This window comes from Xyrauchen texanus, chromosome 45 (assembly GCF_025860055.1).
Source record: "Xyrauchen texanus isolate HMW12.3.18 chromosome 45, RBS_HiC_50CHRs, whole genome shotgun sequence".
Lineage (NCBI taxonomy): Eukaryota > Metazoa > Chordata > Actinopteri > Cypriniformes > Catostomidae > Xyrauchen > Xyrauchen texanus.
In genome coordinates, this window is record NC_068320.1 from 3,187,145 (window position 1) to 3,206,954 (window position 19,810).

At 38.1% G+C, this 19,810-nt stretch overlaps 1 long non-coding RNA gene across 1 annotated transcript in view; it reads left to right on the top strand.

Annotated features, from left to right (window-relative positions):
* The window catches only part of LOC127637792 (uncharacterized), a 63,835-nt gene that overhangs the window by 28,674 nt on the left and 15,351 nt on the right, over positions 1–19,810 (top strand). The window lies entirely within an intron of this gene.

Below are 19,810 nucleotides of genomic sequence, written 5' to 3' on the forward strand. Positions count from 1 at the left end.
TATTGGTAGTTGTAGTGCCATGTGACTTAAGCAGGCACGAGCACACCACGCCCATACAGAGAGACGCGGGTCTCAGGTGCACGCCTCACTCCGCTGGGCTCTGCCCACTTTTCCATTATTTATCACATATTGCCAGCGGGTGGAGTCAGGCTCTGACCAGGGGTTGAGTTAAGTAGCACCAAAACATTGCTGGGCGACAGGGCTAAGAAAGAACCGCCTTGCGTCAGGGGCTGGGGTCGAGGTACCGTGACCGCGAGCTGCACGGACGCGCTGGATTCGCCGTGTTTGGATGCCGATGTAGGTTCGCAAAGCCATGAGCATCAGTAGTAATGCAACGACCACCATTGTTGATGGAAGGCTTGTTCGAGATGCATCGGAGCGGCGCGGACCTATCGGAGCTGCGGGAGTGTATGGAGAGCATACGACTCCTTGTGCTTTTGGATCGCTGTCATGCGCCAGCCGAACCATCTCGAATAAGCCTGGTGTGTTTGTGTTTGGCGCTGCCGCAAACTCACTCACTTACACACAAACACTCACTCACTCACACACACACACACAGACACTGTCGTGGAATATCGCGATGAATCTCTCTAAGTTGTAAGAAAACTCTCAGAGTCTTGAGTTCCAGATGCCAAAGTTGTAGTTTATTGAACACCAACAAACATGAGACCGGCCAGCTGTCCGTTCTGACTGTCTTAGTCCAAAACCTCCTCTTCTATACAGTTTGTTATCTGGCATTACCTCATTTCTGTGCCCCTTTGTTATTTTTGTAACCAATGGATGCTATTTGCCACCATTATCTCACAGAGCCTTTTGATTATCTTTTTACTGGTAGAAACTTGGCTTTAGTCTATCTTCAAGGTCCTTAGTCTCATTATTTTGTTACAGCTGGGTGCTCTTTGTGGCCTCTGCAGCATCAACACTTTTAGTAACCTCATATGCTCTCTCCTGGGTCACACAAAGGCCAGGAAACTCATATAAGTATTTTGATATATAAGAAACATACTAGAATATTGAAAAATATACTATATATTCCCACCTCTGAGACTTAAAGTCTCACACTCTATTTCCCTCAAACCAGAGTGCAGTCACACAAGCTGAGCCTGTCCCATTTCATCATGTAGCCAAAGTAGGCCACTCAGTCCACTATCCAATGCCATTTTTATGGGGCTGCACTCTGCAGAACTTGGGACCAAACCTCTCCATCCACACTTAACTAGGAAGGAGTAAAAGATCCCAGTCCTCTAGCTATCACTGTTCCTGGGGTGGGTGACAGAAATCAACTCATTTGTAATAAGCATGTGCATGCAAATGTGAAGCCTTGCGTGATGTAGAGTACAATTGATTATCCATTGAGTAGAAGATATATATATATATATATATATATATGCTTTAACAAAACACTATTAAAAGTAACAGTAATATTTATCCTTCGTTGCCAGAGGAACTCGCAGACAATTCCGGTAGCCTGGAGCGCTATCTGGTGGTGTATTGGAGCAGACAGCGGGTTTTTAAACCACCAGTTGAGTCTATTTGCTCTTGCAGCCAAGCACTGAGGTGCTCGTCGCTCCTGTCTTCAAATATAGCTCTTATATGTCTTCTCTTGGCAATAACTTCACATATACATTATATGGAACCATAATCATCAAAAATGCTACTTCTATTTGGTTAGATACAGTGTACTAAAGATATACTTCACCAATAAGTAATAAGAAATTGGTTACATTGATAATAGGGGAATATGTCAAAAATAACAAACAAAACACCCTCTAACTCCTTTCTTGAGATGCTACCTATTTTGTAATGTAAAATGAAAGTACAATAGTCTTGCTGTCTCCCTTACTATCAAAAACATGAGAAAAGTGTTCAAAAATAAAATTCCCCTTACATTGTTATTTTCTTGATTGCTTCTCAGTAAATCTCATCAAGTTCATCCAATCCTGGCCCAATGGTATATTGTCTGGTAGCTACGCTTGTTTGCGTTGTCATCATTGATACGGCTACCATTTGCTTAGCCTCCGTTCTAGTCATAATTGATCTCAGAATGGGTATAATACAACATAACAATAATGCAAATAGGGTCAGTCCCATAACTATTATTATACCTATTTTCATTAGCCCCAACTTCCATGAACCAAAAAGATCATCAAACCATTGCCCAAACCGCTGATCTCTCCCTACATTAGATTTAACTTCCTTTCTCAGGTCATGCAGTTTCCTCATCGCCTGGGTAAAAGTTCCTTCTGGGGATGTATTATTTGGTATATATGTATATACAGCAATCTAAATCTAAACCTAATCACATTATTATTAAAAAAAAACATTTCATCATCTAAATGCCATATTACTGCACAATTGCCCTTAAATTGTCCTACATTCGTTTTTCCTTTAGTTTTGTTAAATCATTCATACTCCAGTTGACAATTTATTTTATATGATAATGGGCTTTCTTTTTTCTCATTATCCACACATACGTCGAATTTTTTGCATTCATCTCCCCACCCTATCATCTTATACTATTTATCATATTCCGGATGACCCAAGAATGCCAAACATTCTGCTGTTCACTGTTCTCCCTGTTTTACCACAATTTTTTGGCATAATACTCAGCGCTAATGCTTATAATCATACTGATTTGGGACTACTACAAATTTTTTCAATGGAGTGGGTGAGCACATTACACAGTTTGTCATTTTTGCTTGCTTAGCTGTATATCTGGCCCATTTATACCAGTCATTTTGATTTGCATATTGTAATAGTTCCTCTGTTCCTGCTGACTCTATGGGTTCCATATCATTTTCTAAATTTATTGGCTTTTTCAGTCTTTGGGTGATTATTTTGACAGAATCCGCCTCAAAAGACACCTTCGGTTTGTTCTGCTTAGCCAAATTGCTTATCCAGATTCTTTGCTTTTCGGGTTCACCTTTGTTTAGTGATCCAGGCGTTCGCTACTTTCTGATTTCTTGTGCTATGTTGTCTAGTCTCTGCTCATTCGGGGGAATAATATTGAAGGTCTGAGATGTCAATTGTAGGAAATTCATCATACCATGGTCGTTGTGATGGTCCCTCGCCTGGGGAGTCTGGGCCTTCCTGGATTTCCTCTCCGGTAGGCCCTGTATGGGAGGCAATACCTGTCCCAAATATGTTAGTAAGATCATTATCCACACTAGTACCTCCTTGAGCTTCCATTCTTTTCTCCATGTCCCACAACGCTTCATTGAATGACTGCACTTGTTGGCCTGTTTCATTTCCTTCAGTTGCTTCTGAATCTGTTTCAGCAGGACGATAACTTTCTTCTTGTCTTTCTCCTTCACCTTCTTGGTCCTGTTCTTCTGTGACATGTACTTCCGTCTCACTTTCTATGCGTTCCTGCTCTACTGCGGCACTTCAATTCCTTTTTCTGCCGCAGCGTGCTCTTCCCCTACTTTCGCTTGTCCTTCTACTTCCTCTTCTCTTTCCTCAGATTCTGTAGCCGGTTCCTGCTGATCTTCTTCTTCCTCGGGTTCTTAGTTTTGTGCTTGCTGCTCTTCTTTGTCTGAATCTTGCCTCGTATTCATCGTTGGGAAGTCCATATTCATAGTTTCTTCAATACAGTCCGTCAAGTGCTCTGTACTTTCTGAATTCACATTCTGGATTATTTAGTTTCAGGTTAGCTTCATTGGAAAGGCCATCCAAGATCCCCAATGCTGATTGTAGGGAACCCACTCTGCAGTATGCTTTCTTAGAATTGTTCATCTGGTGATCCTGGTCCTTCTTGGGACGTTTCTCTGGTAGGCCCCATCATTGGGGGCAACACTTGTCCCAAGTATGTCAGTAATAACATCCATATTAATATGTCTTTCTTATTCATTGGTATTGTAGGCCGCAATTGTTTTCCACCTTCTCTCCTTCAGCGGGTCATGCTGTCCTAACTTGCTTCAATGATGGCAACAGCATGACTATTTCATTTTATATATATAAAGAACACTGTAATCACCTCATATGGTTACATGTTTTATATTAACTAACAATCATTACTTTCTGCATTCATTTGATTAATATATTAAATGATTTCCCTTATTAGAGTCATTTGCTACACACACATTTGTTGCATCTCATTTCTAGCACTAAATAACACATGGGTCCTCTGCCTCCTCCAGGCAGGAGCCAGGCATAGCCTGACTTTGTTCCAATTAAAAACATTAGATCATCCCTTTAGTATCTATACACAACATTTTTCATGGTCATTCACAGAAAGGGCCATTCACAAAAAGGCTATAATTCTCCACAGAGGAGGTAAACTACCACAGGTGTTCCTTATCTTAAAACTCCCTACTCATTCACTTATCACATACATTTCATTTCCTCCTGTTTCCCAAGGACTCTCAATGTCTGTATCACATTAATTAATTTTCCCTGCAAGCTAAGCTGTTTTTCATAGTTTCAGACTATATCAGAGTAATTCAGAGTATTAAATCAATAAAATAATTATCAAATATATAACATATCATTGGAGGAATCAATTTCCTCCCAGTTTGGTCTTTCTGTTGCATTGGGCCATTTACATTGATCAGTACTTCATCTGGTTTTTTATTTAATCAATGGTAACACACAATATTATATTATTCCCCTCTCAAGAATTGTTGTTTCAATTATTATACCAATTGTAGCCAACCCTGCACCCTATTTCTTAATTAATTCCATTTATATTGTTACAAACAAACAAGACAAGCAATCCTAATCTTTAGTCACCACCATGTATCTTTTCCATTCCTCATTACTTTTAAAATGTATATGAGTTCAATTAAAGCATAAGTAAAAGTAATAAATCATCTTCCAGTCTAAATTCATTATCATACAAACATTCCCCATGTTTGTTTAATACTTATATAAAAAGTCAAGCACTCCTTTGTCTGCAACGGTTCTCAAAACTTTACCCCCAAAACCAATCTATAAATAATCCTCTACACAGGGTATGATCCCCTTACAACACAGTGACAGAATGCTTAGTATTTAACACTGTGATAAGTTATTTTAGTAAAGTGGTTATTAAAATGCTGTCGGGTTCAGTGGAACTTTTAAATTTTTGAGCAGGTCTCTTCTAGACCTCCCTTTTGATGCTTCTGATCTAAGAGCATTCATCCACTTCCTTAAACCCCTTTCAAACCTTCTTAGTCAGGTCTCCAGGGCGGTGACGCCCCTGCTTTGGTTGCTTAACCTTTTATGCCATTGTCAAGTCTTACCCGTCATTGGGCCGTCACCTCTTGCCACTGGTCTTGATGCTGCTCAGTCCTCAATCCTTAATAATTTGGTATCAGTAAACAGATATTTTCTTTTTCAGGGAGTATCACCAGAGAACCGACACAGCCAATGGAACATCTACAAATGCTTAAATATGGAGACAATTCAAAACATGGTTAAATTCAAAAAAGCATTATTAAAAATTCATCAATCTATTAAAATTGTCCAAAGTAAAAGTAAAATATGCTAAAATTGAACTCATTTATAGATCATTAATTTCCATTCAGGTTCTATTTCTGCTACTTCAGCAAATGTTACACAAAACTATGTATCATGGTGGGGACTAACATCAGATCAAAGCCCTGTCAAGCTTCTAGGAAGCTTAATTAAAAACATCACCTCAATTCAATAATAGTCTCTAGATAGTTTTTGAACCTACATTTATTCTTTCAGATGAATTTTCAACTTAATCTCTTTTCTTTAGTATAAACCCTTAACTTTAGATTGCCCTCTGAATATATAAAATCTTTAATCATTGATGAGGAGAGCTGTTTGAACTCCTTCATATCACTCTATCTAACATTATTGTCAAAGTGCATCATTTTACATATAAAAATAAAATCAAACCAAAATAAAATGAAATAAAACACTTATTAATATTTCTTCAAATTCTGCTCTTGTGTTTCTGTTTCAAGCAGACACTTATCAATTTTAGACTGAGAGTGAGGAGTGGGACATTACACTGTTTCACAATAATACATTTAATTTATTCTTCAACAGTAAAAATAGTGATATTTATAATAACTGATTATATTAACTGCTTTCAAACTTTCTCATCTCACACCATTTAAAAACAAAAAAACTACTGTCAACTAACTTTCTTCTGCCCATTCAAACAACAAATCCTTCAAATCTTTAATAAAACAGAACACAATGTCTTTTTCGACATTCTCTATATAATCAATTCAACTTATTTTTAGCCTTCTGTTCATGCAGATCTTTACATTTACAACACCTATCTTATTATTAATATATTATAATCCCTCTTTTATTGTTAAGTAATAATTTGTTATTAATACTTTCTCCATTTCTTACACTTTCTCAGGTGAAGGAACTTCCATTCTACCTAATAAAATAATATAAATCAAGTTTTTAAACTAACAGAAAAGTAAAAGTTTAAACATAATAAAGTCTTAAAGACAAACATATCTAAAAACATATCTCTTTACTTGTGTTTTGAAATAATTGCTCAGTAAGATACACTACGTACTTTTAATTTCTCATGACTCTTACATTATTTTTTTATTTATTTATTTTTAATTTATCCAAATGTTTCATCATCTTTTAACAGTTATCACTATTATACCTCTAAAATTACACTTTCATGTATTAACTATGGCAAACCAAAATAGTAGTAATAGAAATAGACACTCAATCAGCACTTTGTAGCACACACTAAGCTCCTTTTTATTTTTTTCTTTATTGTGAGGGTACTATCTGGAAAATTTGGGGGAGTAACCAATCCAATAGGTAACTCTATAACTTTGCCACATGTTTGTAATATTTACTCTTCAAATCAATAAATCAGTGGTTAGCTGCTGGATTTAAATTTAGACCCTCAGAACAATTTAGACACGGGCATTAAACCCCATTGATGGCATTCTGGAAAATCATAAAGTGATCGTATAGGACTGAAATAAACTTTTCCAGAGAAATTTTAATCCACATTATAAATGGCAAATCAATAATGATTACCAGCAGTAATGAGCGCAGGAGGATATATCAGATCAATCACATCATTTTCAGTCTTCTTTGTCTCCTGATTTCCTCCTGCAGCATTAGTAACTTCTATAAAATCATCTTTCTCAGCCATCTGCAATGGGGAGAAACTAGTTCCAGAATGAGTTAGTGAAACAACACACACAATAATAACAAATGAAACACAGAATAGACACATGAATATGAAGTTATTAACATTCATATATGAGGAAGTTATGATGTTCAATTTAATCTTAACCTTTCTCCATGGGCTTCACCCGCCCCCAAGACCAATGTTTAAATGATCCAAATCATTCTTAAATTTATTTTCCTTTAGTCTCAAATGCAGCTCCTCAGTGTACCCATGATCAACCAAGACCTATTCTGTGTATACCAAACAAAAAATAAATAAAATAAAAATAAAATATCTATCTGTCTGCTATCTGTCTTTTTCTAAAGTCGGGGCCCCTTTCTGTCTGAAGACATCAAGAGAGGCCTGTTTCCCTCAAAGTCATCCTCAATGCCCTCATCAGACAGTCCCTAACAAAAATAAAAAATCTCTGCCTATCTTTTGTTGGTTGATCAAGTTTACACGGACAACGCCAGCACTCACATTTAAATTGTTCTCCAGACATTTTTTAAATCATAGAAAAATCAAAAACAACTTTCTAGTGTTTAATTTAATAATGTTAAAATAGTATTCTCTCATAAACTGGACCAGACAGAACATAAAATGGACACATGAATGTGAAGTTTTCACATTTAAGGTTTAACTTAATAAGATACAAAATATAATTTTCTTATTATTTATTTTATCATCATATCATTGGCCCTCTTTTGCCATTTGCTTGAATATAACAACACTTATCTTATATACAACCTTGGTTTAAAATCCAATAACTTATTTGACTTTAGTTTAACGCAATACACTCGACTCAAAGCTTTATTGTTTGTCCAGATAATGTGATTTCCCAAATACAATTCAATCACTTTAAAGTTATCACTTTTTTATTATCTAAATATTCTTACTCATCACTTTGATATAAAAGGAGTTATGATCTGACACATGTCCATTCAACAGCTGCTCCATCTCAGTTTAGTTAATCTTACATCAGGCTTCATTCACGGCATGAAAAGAACAGCCCAATAATAAACATTGTCCAGTCCGCTAAGAGTTAACTTTTTGATTTCATGCACATTTTTGTTTTACAGCTATTTGTTTGTTTATACTGTATTATATTTATCCTTATACATACACACACACACACTTACACAGACATACACATATATTTTTTATCATTGGTTTTCATTCTACAATCATAATATTTATTAAGTGCCCTCTTTGTTTTTAATCATCAGATCTCTTCTGCCTCTTATATTGATGAAAATAGTCTAAATAGATTTTCTTTTATGTAAATTTCATACATACTCCTCATTAGTTATGCAGCAAAGGATCAACCTCTCTATCTTGATTGATATTTATTGGGCTCATATAACATACACTTCCATACGCAATCACACTTCAGTCATACTTCCCATACTTTCAAACACAGATACTCTCACAAACACAGAAACTTTCACACTTTTTACAAACACAAGGCCTTTATAAACACAGAGCTCTCAACACATATTATACTAAAACAAACCTATTACTTCTGCCCCTCCTTTTGCTCTCCTCTTTTTATCCCTCTCTCTCCTTTATTTCCATAAAAAACACTCATTATTTACAGTGGTTGATTGCTATATCTGTTTATTTTTTTATTAAAACTCATGTACTCACAGAGGTCACATCCATTTTGGGTCTCTGTTCAAGACAATTTCTACATTGGTGCTAATTCTCCTTTACTCTCCCTATTGAAAATCACCTTAACATTTTGACTGTATTTTATTTGTTCATAACTCCAGAAATGATCACTAATTCCCTGTGTTTCTATTATTAATCTTTTTAATTCGATTTCTTTTCTCCTCTCAGTTAGTCTCCTCTCAAATTCAGTAACATCTCATTTCCACATTATGATTTCTGTTTCATGAGGAAAACTGAGACAAGGAAAAAAAAGTCTCTCTGTTTCTGTGCATGCTCACAGCCCTCCCTTTACAGCTCCCTATTCTCGCTCTAGCAGCCCCTCCCCTACAGATCTTCACAGCACTTAGTCTCTAGCGTACTGTATGAGAGAGAAATGTTACCTGCTGCAATTTCTTTCCAGTCAACAAACGGCCATTCTTGTTCTATTTCTCCTAAATTCACCACTTCAGTTAAAGTTCTCATTAACTCCTTTTTACAGTTAATTTTCTCTTCTGCCCTACGTAATCTATGTACTCTGATTCTTTCCAAAAATGATCGCTTCCCTTTGACACTATCAGTTTATTCTCCAATTCTCTCTCCCACTCTTCAGATCTGCATTGATCTCCAACTTTACAAAACTTGCTTGTCTCTGCATTTTTCTCTAGTCTTGTTCACTGTAATGGAAAACTTTTTGCCTTTTCTTTATCTTTTTCCCAATTATTCTATTTTTTTTTTCTCTTTTGAATCTCCCCTTCCCCTCACTCACAGAGCTGTCCGTTCAGCTGACCAGTGAGTGAGAGCAAGGCAGGGAGATATCAGAGAAGCAGGTGCCATTTTGCGTCTTTATACTTTTTCAACAATTGTTTTATTCAATTCACTGTTTCAATTAGTTTTCCACTTTTACTCTCATTTAGCATCTCCTCATTGCACCTGATTCTCTGGATTATTCTGCCTCTGCACACAATACATCATCAACACTGCAATCATGCATTTGAATAAACACAAAAACAGCGCATTTAGTACCGCAAGCACACATGCACCAACAACATAGTTAGTCATGCAGATTATTCATTATCTCAAACATGCACATAGTTCAACATTTCCCCGTTTTCTGCAGTCCGGGTTCTGTCAAACACTGCAATAAATAACTTATTCTAACACCTGGAGGAATTTTGCGCGAATTTTCACTTCTCCACCCGTGTTAGGATTTTCACCTGTACAGGATTTTCAGCCACTCTTCTGGCAAAAACCTTGAATAAATGCACCTAACCGGGAATTTTCACGCGCGTCGCTTCTCGACTCACCCCCAGGCTTTTTCTACCTTCTTCAAATAAACTTTCTTAAACTCACTTTAAACAATCCCACCCCCCCTATTTTTGAAATCTGGAACTCGCCTCTATTTTAGCCAATTAGTTCAAATTATTCTATGTCCGGACTGGCAAAAGTCTTAGGGAAGCCACTTACCGGGACTCGCTACCACAGATCACACAAAAACACCTTAAGCAAAGATGCTTACCTCAGTTTCTGGCGCCGGTGTTTCTGTGCGATTCGTGCAAGCCGTCCCACCAGCGACCTCTGCCCCCTTGACCTCAATGCCAGCCCCACGAGTTGGAGCCAAAGATATGTCGTGGAATATCGCGATGAATCTCTCTAAGTTGTAAGAAAACTCTCAGAGTCTTGAGTTCCAGATGCCAAAGTTGTAGTTTATTGAACACCAACAAACATGAGACCGGCCAGCTGTCCGTTCTGACTGTCTTAGTCCAAAACCTCCTCTTCTATACAGTTTGTTATCTGGCATTACCTCATTTCTGTGCCCCTTTGTTATTTTTGTAACCAATGGATACTATTTGCCACCATTATCTCACAGAGCCTTTTGATTATCTTTTTACTGGTAGAAACTTGGCTTTAGTCTATCTTCAAGGTCCTTAGTCTCATTATTTTGTTGCAGCTGGGTGCTCTTTGTGGCCTCTGCAGCATCAACACTTTTAGTAACCTCATATGCTCTCTCCTGGGTCACACAAAGGCCAGGAAACTCATATAAGTATTTTGATATATAAGAAACATACTAGAATATTGAAAAATATACTATAACACACACACTAACTCACACACTCCCGCAAAGAGTTCTTGAGTTTAGAGTTTATACGAGTTTATACGTTTAAATAAGAGTTCAGAGTTTATTAATTTATGAGTTTAAGAGTTTATAAGTGTATCAATTCATAAGTTTAAATTAAGTATATTTAGTAGTTTGTAGTTAAAATTTGTTTAAAGTTTAAATCAGTTTGAAGTGTAAAGTAGTTTGAAGTAGATGAGTTTATTAGTTTAAATGAGTCTCAATGGCTCATAGTATATATACAATGGCAGTTACTCGCGCTCACACACACACACACTTACACCCTCAGAGTTCTTGAGTTGGGTGGTTGCTATGGTGTTGCTAGGGTGTTCTAACGTATTTTGGGTGGTTGCTAGGGTGTTTTGGGTGGTTGCTAGGGTGTTCTAAGGTGTTTTGGGTGGTTGCTAGGGTGTTCTGGGTGGTTGCTAGGGTGTTCTAAGGTTTTTTGGGTGGTTGCTAGGGTGTTCTGCATTTTTTAGCACTTCGCTAGGCGATGCTAGCATGTGTTAGCATGATGCTAGCACGTTTTTAGCATTTTTTAACACTTCGCTAGGCGATGCTAGCACGTTTTTAGCATGTTTTAGCACTTAGCTAGGCGATGCTAGCATGTGTTAGCATGATGCTAGCACGTTTTTAGCATGTTTTAGCACTTCGCTGGGCGATTTTATCATGATGCTAGCACATTTTTAGCTTGTTTTAGCACAAACTTCAAACATACAGTGTGACCAGTGTAATCTGATTACAACATTAATGACTCTAATGAGCCAGTTCTTTTGAATCTACAGTGTGAAACATACAGTGTGACCAGTGTAGTCTGATTCCCAAATTAATTACTCTAATGAGCCAGTTCTTTTGAATCTACAGTGTGAAACATACAGTGTGACCAGTGTAGTCTGATTACAACATTAATGACTCTAATGAGCTGGTTCTTTTGAATCTACAGTGTGACCAGTGTAGTCTGATTACACCATTAATGACTCTAATGAGCCAGTTCTTTTGAATGTACAGTGTGAAACATACAGTGTGACCAGTGTAATCTGATTACAACATTAATGACTCTAATGAGCCAGTTCTTTTGAATCTACAGTGTGAAACATACAGTGTGACCAGTGTAATCTGATTACAACATTAATGACTAATGAGCCGGTTCTTTTGAACCTACAGTGTGAAACATACAGTGTGACCAGTGTAGTCTGATTCCCAAATTAATGACTCTAATGAGCTGGTTCTTTTGAATCTAAAATGTGAAACATACAGTGTGACCAGTGTAGTCTGATTCCCAAATTAATGACTCTTATGAGCCGGTTCTTTTGAATCTACAGTGTGAAACATACAGTGTGACCAGTTTAGTCTGATTCCCAAATGAATGACTCTAATGAGCCAGTTCTACAGTGTAGTGTTAAAGTTTAACTTAGTTGCTAGATAGATAGATAGATAGATAGATAGATAAATAAACACTCAGATAGATAGATATTTACCCTTCGATATATATATATATATATATAGAGAGAGAGAGAGAGAGAGAGAGAGAGAGAGAGAGATATAGAGAGAGAGATTTTTTTATATAATTATGGTCATAAATAAATCAACCCAGAAGTCTCTACGATTTTCTGGTGCAGAAATATTTGATTTGTTACTCGGTTGCTGGGGTAAGCCCATGTGGTTGCTATGCAGTTACCAAGGTAATACAATACATGGCTCCTTTCCATCCTGAGTGAAAAGTCAACCCGGAAGTCTCTACGTTTTTCTGATGCAGAGATATGTGATTTGTTACTCTGTTGCTAGGGTAACCCCATGTGGTTGCTAGGCAGTTACCATAGTGATACTTATCAAGTCTCCTTGATAAGTAATAAATCTTATTACTTCAATAAATCAACCCAGAAGTCTCTCTGATTTTTTGGTGCAGAGATATAGTTATTGCTAAACTGTTGCTAGGGTACTCTGTTTAGTTGCTAGGGAGTGGCTTGGCAACTGCCAATCATGAAACTTCAAAGGCTGCTTGTCAGTATGAATGATATAAACCAACTCCCATGCCTCTGTGACATTCAGAATGGAAGATATCCCTCTATGGATTTTGGTTGCTAAGGTGCTCGACAATGGTTGCTAGGGAGGGGCTAGGAAGTGTTGAGGTGATTCATGATTGGCTGTTTGCTGCCCCGAGTCAAACGAGACCACCCTTGTGTTTCTATGACACTTCTATCCGGAGATATCCCTTTGATGTCTTTCATTAGAAGTCTATGGGACTTGTTGCTAAGGTGCTTTAAATTGTTGCTAGGGCATGGCTTGATAGCTTCACAATGATCCCGAGAGACTGATTGGTAGTCTTGAGTAAAATGAGCCCGCCCCCTTGTCTCTGACACTGTGAGCCAGAGCTATGTTCAATACAAAATCCCTATGCAATTTCATTTCATGGGCCGTCCTACACCATTGTAAGTCAGCTGCGGGACAAGAGATTACAATAGTGATGCCTTGCCTTTGGCAAGCACCACTAATAAGTATGTGAGATTACAACAGTGATGCTTTGCAAGCACCACTAATAATAAAAATAAGTATGTGAGATTACAATAGTGATGCTTTGCAAGCACCACTAATAATAACTAGAAAAAGTTCGTCTAGACAAACTTTAAGTTGGCTTGTGAAAGTTTGGACCAGAAAGTGTGAAGTAGTGTGAATGAGTTTAAAGTAGTTTGTAGTTTAAAGTTCAACTTAGTTGCTAGATAGATAGATAGATAGATAGATAGATAGACACTCAGATAGATAGATAGACAGACAGATAGATGTTAGCAAGTTTTTAGCATTTTTTAGTACTTCGCTAGGTGATGCTAGCATGTGTTAGCATGATGCTAGCACGTTTTTAGCATCTTTTAGCACTTCGCTAGGCGATGCTAGCATGTGTTAGCATGATAGCACGTTTTTAGCATGTTTTAGCACTTCGTTAGGCGATGCTAGCACGTGTTAGCATGACGCTAGCACGTTTTTGGCATTTTTTAGTACTCCGCTAGGTGATGCTAGCATGTGTTAGCATTATGCTAGCATTTTTTTAGCATGTTTTAGCACTTCACTAGGTGATGCTAGCATGTGTTAAAATTAATCTATAACTATTTTCATATTTCAATTCAATGGTGAAAGTCAAGGAAATGTTGCGGCATTAAAGATCCTCACGTGGCATGCGAGATTACTTTTTATACTTTTTTTTTCCAGCGTTGACATTATCACCAATCACACAAGTCTATGTTGAGCTCATAATGCAATAACCAATCAGATTAGTTTAGTTTAGTTTCTGATGAAGAAACAAACTGCTGGTTCGCGGGAGTTTTTGCTGCGTTCAACAACATGTGCTGCAGTGCTCACCTCAGTCAGTCAGACAGACACTGACTGGATTCTACCAATTCGCTCGAGGAAAAGTGTAGATACGATGTAAGATATTAATTCATAATCCTTTTGTTTTTAATGCTACTTTTTAATGCTAGTAAAATAACAATGTCTTGTTTTTCTAATGCGTAAAAAGCAATTAACTGAGTCCTAAATTGTTCTTTCCACTTTAATAAATCGACTTTATTCATTATTACAACATCAAGAGCAACTAGAAAAAGTTCGTTGAGACAAACTTTAAGTTGGCTTGTGAAAGTTTGGACCAGAAAGTTTGAAGAAGTTTAAAGTAGTTTGAAGTTTAAAGTAGTTTAAAGTAGTTTGAAGTTTAAATTAGTTTGTAGTTTAAATTAGTTTATAGTTTGTAGTTTAAAGTAGTTTAAAGTTTAACTTAGTTGCTAGATAGACACTCAGATAGATAGTTAGAGAGATAGATAGATAGATATTTACCCTCAGATAGAGAGAGAGAGATAGATATTTACCCTCAGATAGATAGATAGATATTGACCCTCAGATAGATAAATAGATAGACAGACAGATAGATACTAGCAAGTTTTTAGCATTTTTTAGCACTTTGCTAGGCGATGCTAGCACATTTTTAGCATGTTTTAGCACTTCGCTAGGCGATGCTAGCATGTTAGCATGATGCTAGCACGTTTTTAGCATGTTTTAGCACTTCGCTAGGCGATGCTAGCATGTGTTACCAGTGTAGACTGATTCCCAAACAAATGACTCTAATGAGCCGGTTCTTTTGAATCTACAGTGTGAAACATACAGTGTGACCAGTGTAATCTGATTACAACATTAATGACTCTAATGAGCCGGTTCTTTTGAATCCACAGTGTGAAACATACAGTGTGAGCAGTGTAGTCTGATTCCCAAATTAATGACTCTAATGAGCCAGTTCTTTTGAATCTAAAATGTGAAACATACAGTGTGACCAGTGTAGTCTGATTCCCAAATTAATGACTCTAATGAGCCGGTTCTTTTGAATCTACAATGTGAAACATACAGTGTGACCAGTGTAGTCTGATTCCCAAATGAATGACTCTAATGAGCCGGTTCTTTTGAATCTACAATGTGAAACATACAGTGTGACCAGTGTAGTCTGATTCCCAAATTAATGACTCTAATGAGCCGGTTCTTTTGAATCTACAATGTGAAACATACAGTGTGACTAGTGTAGTCTGATTCCCAAATGAATGACTCTAATGAGCCGGTTCTTTTGAATCTACAATGTGAAACATACAGTGTGACCAGTGTAGTCTGATTCCCAAATGAATGACTCTAATGAGCCGGTTCTTTTGAATCTACAATGTGAAACATACAGTGTGACCAGTGTAGTGTGATTCCCAAATTAATGACTCTAATGAGCCAGTTCTACAGTGTAGTGTTAAAAAAGTTTAACTTAGTTGATAGATAGATAGATAGATAGATAGATAGATAGATATTTACCCTTAGATATATAAAGAGATAGATATAGATAGATAGATATTTATCCTCAGATAGATAGATAGATAGATATTGACCCTCAGATAGATGCTAGCACGTTTTTAGCATGTTTTAGCGTGTGGCTATGAAGATTTTAGGTCATTACTTTTTGACTGCTTGATAAAATAAATCTTCTGAGGGAGAGAGAGAGGGAGAGATGCAGGGCTGACAGGCCCTTTTTGTCTGTGTGTGTGAAAATGTCAGTTGGGATTTAAATTTCTGAACATTCCGCAATGTTAAGTCAATGGGAGTTTTTTCCGAGTTTGATTGTCATTTTTAGGAAAACCGTAAGTCCAATCAGTTAGAAAAGATATAGCAACTCGAGTCAGAACAGTTTGAGTGTCTGTGCCGAGTTTGGAGTAAGTGGAGTTAAAGCTCTAGGAGGAGTTAGATATAGAAATTTCACCGCTAAGAAGAATAAGAATCAGAATAATAACTAGATAGGTACATTTCCTGAAGAAAATGTGAGTGGTGCTTGCCGTGGCAAAACTCGTCAAATAGCCTGCTTGAAAAGAACAGAAATTGTGGTCATAAATAAATCAACCCAGAAGTCTGTATAATGTTCTGGTGCAGAAATATGTGATTTGTTAGTAGGTTGCTAGGGTAACCCCATGTGGTTGCTAGGCAGTTACCATAGTGATACTAATCAAGTGTCCTTGCCATCCTGATTGAAATAAGTCAAACCGAAGTCTGTATGTTTTTGTGATGCAGAGATATGTGATTTGTTACTCGGTTGCTAGGGTAAGCCCATCTGGTTGCTAGGCAGTTACCATAGTGATACTAATGAAGTCTCCTTTCCATCCTGATTGAAATAAGTCAACCCGAAGTCTCTACGTTTTTCTGATGCAGAGATATGTGATTTGTTACTCGGTTGCTAGGGTAACCCCATCTGGTTGCTAGGCAGTTACCATAGTGATACTAATCAAGTGTCCTTGCCATCCTGATTGAAATAAATCAACCCAGAAGTCTCTCTGATTTTGTGGTGCAGAGATATAGTTACTGCTAAACGGTTGCTAGGGTACTCTGTTTAGTTGCTAGGGAGTGGCTTGGCAGCTGCCAATCATGAATCTCCAAAGGCTGCTTGTCAGTATGAATGATATAAACCAACTCCCATGCCTCTGTGACATTCAGAATGGAAGATATCCCTCTATGGATTTTGGTTGTTAAGGTGCTCGACAATGGTTGCTAGGGAGGGGCTAGGAAGTGTTGATTTGATGCATGATTGGCTGTTTGCTGTCCCGAGTAAAACGAGACCACCCTTGTGTTTCTATGACACTTCTATCCGGAGATATCCCTTTGATCTGTTTCAATAGAAGTCTATGGGACTTGTTGCTAAGGTGCTCTTAATGGTTGCTAGGGCGTGGCTTGATAGCTTCACAATGATCCATGAGAGACTGATTGGTCGTCTGAGTAGAATGAGCCCACCCCCTCGTCTCTATGACACTGTGATCCAGAGCTATGTTCAATACAAATCCCTATGCCTTTTCATTTCAGGGGCCGTCCTACACCATTATAAGTGAATTGGGGCATTTTTGGGCAGCTCCTGCCCCCAGGGTGCAGCTTTTACCCCATATTGAGGTATGCTCTTACAGAGCCTGCCAGCCTCTTCAAATGTGGCAAATCACACGTTTCTACTGAAATCCTCGCTTGGAGCTGTGACGCGTCAAAGTTTGTCTCAATGTTAAGTCTATGGGATTTTTCGGCTGCTTTTTTGCCCCTGGGGCAAGTACCGCACTCCGATCGCTTATAAAAGTCATAGCACACGTGTCCTCAATAGGCCGTTCGATTTGACACCTCATTCGTGGGTCTACGCCAAACGGTGCGGGACGAGTTAGGTGCCGAAGTTTTGTTAAGAGATATAAAAAATAAGAAAAATAAAAATAATAAAAATAACTAGATAGGTACATTTCCTGAAGAAAATGTGAGTGGTGCTTGCCGTGGCAAAACTCGATCAAATAGCCTGCTTGAAAAGAACAGAAATTGTGGTCATAAATAAATCAACCCAGAAGTCTGTATAATTTTCTGGTGCAGAAATATGTGATTTGTTACTAGGTTGCTAGGGTAAGCCCATGTGGTTGCTATGCAGTTAGCAAGGTAATACAATACATGGCTCCTTTCCATCCTGAGTGAAATAATTCAACCCAAAAATCTGTACTGTTTTCTGGTGCAGAGATATGTGATTTGTTACTGGGTTGCTAGGGTAACCCCATGTGGTTGCTAGGCAGTTACCATAGTGATACTTATCAAGTCTCCTTGCTATCCAGAGTAAAATCAGTCAACCAGGAAGTCTCTACGATGTTGTGATCCAGAGATATGTGATTTGTTATTTGGTTGCTAGGGTAACCCCTCCTTGTTGCTAGGCAGTTACCATAGTGATACTTATGAAGTCTCCTTGCCATCCTGAGTGAAATAAACCAACCCAGAAGTCTCTACGTTTTCTGATGCAGAGATATGTGATTTGTTACTCGGTTGCTAGGGTAAGCCCATCTGGTTGCTAGGCAGTTACCATAGTGATACTAATCAAGTGTCCTTGCCATCCTGATTGAAATAAGTCAACCCGGAAGTCTCTACGCTTTTCTGATGCAGAGATATGTGATTTGTTACTCGGTTGCTAGGGTAACCCCATCTGGTTGCTAGGCAGTTACCACAGTGATACTAATCAAGTGTCCTTGCCATCCTGATTGAAATAAGTAACCCCGAAGTCTCTATGTTTTTCTGATGCAGAGATATGTGATTTGTTACTCGGTTGCTAGGGTAACCCCATCTGGTTGCTAGGCAGTTACCATAGTGATACTAATCAAGTGTCCTTGCCATCCTGATTGAAATAAGTCAACCCGGAAGTCTCTACGTTTTCTGATGCAGAGATATGTGATTTGTTACTCGGTTGCTAGGGTAACCCCATCTGGTTGCTAGGCAGTTACCATAGTGATACTAATCAAGTCTCCTTGCCATCCAGATTGAAATAAGTCAACCCGGAAGTCTCTACGTTTTCTGATGCAGAGATATGTGATTTGTTACTCGGTTGCTAGGGTAACCCCATCTGGTTGCTAGGCAGTTACCATAGTGATACTAATCAAGTCTCCTTGCCATCCTGATTGAAATAAATCAACCCGGAAGTCTGTACTCTTTTCTGGTGCCGAGATATGTGATTTGTTTCTCGGTTGCTAGGGTAACCCCATCTGGTTGCTAGGCAGTTACCATAGTGATAGTAATCAAGTGTCCTTGCCATCCTGATTGAAATAAATCAACCCGAAGTCTGTACTCTTTTCTGGTGCCGAGATATGTGATTTGTTTCTCGGTTGCTAGGGTAACCCCATCTGGTTGCTAGGCAGTTAACATAGTGATACTTATCAAGTCTCCTTGCCATCCTGATTGAAATAAGTCAACCCGGAAGTCTCTATGTTTTTGTGATGCAGAGATATGTGATTTGTTACTCGGTTGCTAGGGTAAGCCCATCTGGTTGCTAGGCAGATACCATAGTGATACTAATCAAGTGTCCTTGCCATCCTGATTGAAATAAGTCAACCCAGAAGTATCTACGTTTTTCTGATGCAGAGATATGTGATTTGTTACTCGGTTGCTAGGGTAAACCCATGTGGTTGCTAGGCAGTTACCATATTGATACTAATGAAGTGTCCTTGCCATCCTGGTTGAAATAAATCAACCCGGAAGTCTGTACTCTTTTCTGGTGCCGAGATATGTGATTTGTTTCTCGGTTGCTAGGGTAACCCCATCTGGTTGCTAGGCAGTTACCATAGTGATAGTAATCAAGTGTCCTTGCCATCCTGAGTGAAATAAATGAACCCGGAAGTCAGTACTATTTTCTGGTGCAGAGATATGTGATTTGTTACTCGGTTGCTAGGGTAACCCCATCTGGTTGCTAGGCAGTAATCATAGTGATAGTAATCAAGTGTCCTTGCCATCCTGATTGAAATAAGTCAACCCGAAGTCTCTACGCTTTTCTGATGCAGAGATATGTGATTTGTTACTCGGTTGCTAGGGTAACCCCATCTGGTTGCTAGGCAGTTACCTTAGTGATACTAATGAAGTCTCCTTGCCATCCTGATTGAAATAAA